Source organism: Carcharodon carcharias, chromosome 30 (genome assembly GCF_017639515.1).
Source record: "Carcharodon carcharias isolate sCarCar2 chromosome 30, sCarCar2.pri, whole genome shotgun sequence".
Classification (NCBI taxonomy): Eukaryota; Metazoa; Chordata; class Chondrichthyes; order Lamniformes; family Lamnidae; genus Carcharodon; species Carcharodon carcharias.
Genome location: NC_054496.1, coordinates 15,247,764 through 15,252,763, shown reverse-complemented (window position 1 = coordinate 15,252,763; position 5,000 = coordinate 15,247,764). Strand labels below are relative to the sequence as shown.

Genomic DNA, 5,000 nt, shown 5'->3' with positions numbered 1-5,000 from the left:
TCTCTCTCTCTCCCTCTGCACCCAGTCACTCTCTCTCTCTCTCTCCCTCTGCACCCAGTCACTCTCTCTCTCGCTCTCGCTCTGCACCCAGTCACGCTCTCTCTCTCCCTCCCTCTGCACCCAGTCACGCTCTCTCTCTCCCTCCCTCTGCACCCAGTCACGCTCTCTCTCTCTCTCTCTCTCTCCCTCTGCACCCAGTCACTCTCTCTCTCTCTCTCTCTGCACCCAGTCACACTCTCTCTCTCTCTCTCTCTCCCTCTGCACCCAGTCACACTCTCTCTCTCTCTGCACCCAGTCACAGTCTCTCTCTCTCTCTCCCTCTGCACCCAGTCACTCTCTCTCTCTCTCTCCCTCTGCACCCAGTCATGCTCTCTCTCTCTCTCTCTCTCTCTCTCTCCCTCCCTCTGCACCCAGTCATGCTCTCTCTCTCTCTCTCTCTCTCTCTCTCCCTCCCTCTGCACCCAGTCACACTCTCTCTCTCTCTCTCTCTCTCTCTCCCTCCCTCTGCACCCAGTCATGCTCTCTCTCTCTCTCTCTCCCTCTGCACCCAGTCACGCTCTCTCTCTCTCTCTCCCTCTGCACCCAGTCACGCTCTCTCTCTCTCTCTCTCTCTCCGTCTGCACCCAGTCACGCTCTCTCTCTCTCTCTCTCTCTCCCTCTGCACCCAGTCACGCTCTCTCTCCCTCTGCACCCAGTCACGCTCTCTCTCTCTCTCTCTCTCTCCCTCTGCACCCAGTCACGCTCTCTCTCTCTCTCCCTCTGCACCCAGTCACGCTCTCTCTCTCTTTCTCTCTACCTCTGCACCCAGTCACACTCTCTCTCTCTCTCTCCCTCTATCCCTCTGCACCCAGTCACGGTCTGTCTCTCTCTCTCTCTCTCTCTCCCTCTGCACCCAGTCACGCTCTCTGTCTCTCTCCCTCTGCACCCAGTCACGCTCTCTCTCGCTCTCCCTCTGCACCCAGTCACGCGCTCTCTCGCTCTCTCTCTCTCCCTCTGCACCCAGTGACCCTCTCTCTCGCTCTCCCTCTGCACCCAGTCACGCTCTCTCTCTCTCTCTCTCCCCCTCTGCACCCAATCACGCTCTCTCTCTCACTCCGCCTCTGCACCCAGTCACGCTCTCTCTCTCTCTCTCTCCCTCTGCACCCAGTCACGCGCTCTCTCTCTCTCCCTCCCTCCCTCTGCACCCAGTCACTCTCTCTCTCTCTCTCTCTCTCTCTCTCTCCCTCCCTCTGCACCCAGTCACTCTCTCTCTCTCTCTCTCTCCCTCCCTCTGCACCCAGTCATGCTCTCTCTCCCTCCCTCTGCACCCAGTCACTCTCTCTCTCTCTCTCTCCCTCCGCACCCAGTCACGCTCTCTCTCTCTCTCTCTCTCTCTCTCCCTCTGCACCCAGTCACGCTCTCTCTCTCTCTCTCTCTCTCTCTATCCCTCTGCACCCAGTCACACTCCCTCTCTCTCTCTCTCTCTCTATCCCTCTGCACCCAGTCACACTCCCTCTCTCTCTCTCTCTCTATCCCTCTGCACCCAGTCACGCTCTCTCTCTCTCTCTCTATCCCTCTGCACCCAGTCACGCTCTCTCTCTCTCTCTCTCTCTGCACCCAATCACGCTCTCTCTCTCTCTCTCTCTCCCTCTGCACCCAGTCACGCGCTCTCTCGCTCTCCCTCTGCACCCAGTCACGCGCTCTCTCTCTCTCTATCTCCCTCTGCACCCAGACACGCTCTCTCTTGCTCTCTCTCCCTCTGCACCCAGTCACGCTCTCTCTCTCTCTCTCTCTCTCCCCCTCTGCACCCAATCACGCTCTCTCTCTCTCTCCCCCTCTGCACCCAGTCACGCTCTCTCTCTCTCTCTCTCCCTCTGCACCCAGTCACGCTTTCTCTCTCGCTCTCCCTCTGCACCCAGTCACGCTCTCTCTCGCTCTCCCTCTGCACCCAGTCACGCTCTCTCTCGCTCTCCCTCTGCACCCAGTCACGCTCTCTCTCGCTCTCCCTCTGCACCCAGTCACGCTCTCTCTCTCTCTCTCTGCACCCAATCACGCGCTCTCTCTCTCTCTCTCCCTCTGCACCCAGTCACGCGCTCTCTCGCTCTCCCTCTGCACCCAGTCACGCGCTCTCTCTCTCTCTATCTCCCTCTGCACCCAGACACGCTCTCTCTTGCTCTCTCTCCCTCTGCACCCAGTCACGCTCTCTCTCTCTCTCTCTCTCCCCCTCTGCACCCAATCACGCTCTCTCTCTCTCTCCCCCTCTGCACCCAGTCACGCTCTCTCTCTCTCTCTCTCCCTCTGCACCCAGTCACGCTTTCTCTCTCGCTCTCCCTCTGCACCCAGTCACGCTCTCTCTCGCTCTCCCTCTGCACCCAGTCACGCTCTCTCTCGCTCTCCCTCTGCACCCAGTCACGCTCTCTCTCGCTCTCCCTCTGCACCCAGTCACGCTCTCTCTCGCTCTCCCTCTGCACCCAGTCACGCTCTCTCTCGCTCTCCCTCTGCACCCAGTCATGCTCTCTCTCGCTCTCCCTCTGCACCCAGTCACGCTCTCTCTCGCTCTCCCTCTGCACCCAGTCACGCTCTCTATCGATCTCTCTCTCTCCCCCTCTGCACCCAGTCACGCTCTCTCTCTCTCTCTCTCCCCCTCTGCACCCAATCACGCTCTCTCTCTCTCTCCGCCTCTGCACCCAGTCACGCTCTCTCTCTCTCTCTCCGCCTCTGCACCCAGTCACGCTCTATCTCTCTCTCTCTCCCTCTGCACCCAGTCACGCTCTCTCTCTCTCTCTCTGCACCCAGTCACGCTCTCTCTCTCTCTCTCTCCCTCTGCACCCAGTCACGCTCTCTCTCTCTCTCTCTCTCTCTCTCTCCCTCTGCACCGAGTCACGCTCTATCTCTCTCTCCCCCTCTGCACCCAGTCACGCTCTCTCTCTCTCTCTCCCTCTGCACCCAGTCACGCTCTCTCTCTCTCTCTCCCTCTGCACCCAGTCACTCTCGCTCTCTCCCTCTGCACCCAGTCACGCTCTCTCTCTCCCTCTGCACCCAGTCACGCTCTCTCTCTCCCTCTCTCTGCACCCAGTCACGCTCTCTCTCTCTCTCCCTCTGCACCCAGTCACGCTCTCTCTCTCCCTCCCTCTGCACCCAGTCACTCTCTCTCTCTCTCTCTCTCTCTGCACCCAGTCACGCTCCCTCTCTCTCTCTCTCTCCCTCCCTCTGCACCCAGTCACGCTCTCTCTCTCTCTCTCTCCCTCTGCACCCAGTCACGCTCTCTCTCTCTCTCTCTCCCTCTGCACCCAGTCACGCTCTCTCTCTCTCTCTCTCCCTCTGCACCCAGTCACGCTCTCTCTCTCTCTCTCTCCCTCTGCACCCAGTCACGCTCTCTCTCTCTCTCTCTCTCTCCCTCTGCACCCAGTCACGCTCTCTCTCTCTCTCCCTCTGCACCCAGTCACGCTCTCTCTCTCTCTCCCGCTCTCTCCCTCTGCACCCAGTCACGCTCTCTCTCTCTCTCTCTCTCCCTCTGCCCCCAGTCACGCTCTCTCTCTCTCTCTCTCCCTCTGCACCCAGTCACGCTCTCTCTCTCTCTCTCTCTCTATCCCTCTGCACCCAGTCACGCTATCTCTCTCTCTCTCTCTCTCCCTCCCTCTGCACCCAGTCACGCTCTCTCTCTCTCTCTCCCTCCCTCTGCACCCAGTCCCTCTCTCTCTCTCTCTCTCTCCCTCCCTCTGCATCCAGTCACTCTCTCTCTCTCTCTCTCCCTCTGCACCCAGTCACGCTCTCTCTCTCTCTCTCTCCCTCTGCACCCAGTCACGCTCTCTCTCTCTCTCCCTCCCTCTGCACCCAGTCACGCTCTCTCTCTCTCTCTCTCTCTCCCTCCCTCTGCACCCAGTCACGCTCTCTCTCTCTCTCTCCCTCTGCACCCAGTCTCGCTCTCTCTCTCTCCCTCCCTCTGCACCCAGTCACGCTCTCTCTCTCTCTCCCTCCCTCTCTCTGCACCCAGTCACTCACTCTCTCTCTCCCTCCCTCTGCACCCAGTCACGCTCTCTCTCTCTCTCTCTCCCTCCCTCTGCACCCAGTCACGCTCTCTCTCTCTCCCTCTGCACCCAGTCACGCTCTCTCTCTCTCTCTCTCCCTCTGCACCCAGTCACACTCTCTCTCTCTCTCCCTCTGCACCCAGTCACGCTCTCTCTCTCTCTCTCTCTCTCTCTATCCCTCTGCACCCAGTCACGCTCTCTCTCTCTCTCTCCCTCTGCACCCAGTCACGCTCTCTCTCTCTCTCTCTCTCCCTCCCTCTGCACCCAGTCACGCTCTCTCTCTCTCTCTCCCTCTGCACCCAGTCACGCGCTCTCTCTCTCTCTCCCTCTGCACCCAGTCACGCTCTCTCTCTCTCCCTCTGCACCCAGTCATGCTCTCTCTCTCTCTCTCTCTCTCCCTCTGCACCCAGTCACGCACTCTCTCTCTCTCTCTCTCTCTCTCCCTCTGCACCCAGTCACGCTCTCTCTCTCTCTCCCCCTCTGCACCCAGTCACGCTCTCTCTCTCTCTCTCTCTCTCTCCCTCTGCACCCAGTCACGCTCTCTCTCTCTCTCTCTCTCTCTCCCTCTGCACCCAGTCACGCTCTCTCTCTCTCTCTCTCCCTCTGCACCCAGTCACGCTCTCTCTCTCTCTCTCTCTCCCTCCCTCTGCACCCAGTCACGCTCTCTCTCTCTCTCTCTCTCCCTCCCTCTGCACCCAGTCACGCTCTCTCTCTCTCTCTCTCTCCCTCCCTCTGCACCCAGTCACGCTCTCTCTCGCTCTCTCCCTCCCTCTGCACCCAGTCACGCTCTCTCACTCTCTCTCTCCCTCTGCACCCAGTCACGCTCTCTCTCTCTCTCTCTCCCTCTGCACCCAGTCACGCTCTCTCTCTCTCGCTCTCCCTCTGCACCCAGTCACGCTCTCTCTCGCTCTCCCTCTGCACCCAGTCACGCTCTCTCTCGCTCTCCCTCTGCACCCAGTCACGCTCTCTCTCGCTCTCCCTCTGCACCCAGTC

The 5,000-nt window shown here is 59.8% G+C and overlaps 1 protein-coding gene across 1 annotated transcript in view; it reads right to left on the bottom strand.

Annotated features, from left to right (window-relative positions):
- Positions 1 to 5,000, bottom strand: part of mri1 (methylthioribose-1-phosphate isomerase 1) — a 61,445-nt gene that overhangs the window by 10,524 nt on the left and 45,921 nt on the right. The gene's annotated exons all lie outside the window — the stretch shown is intronic.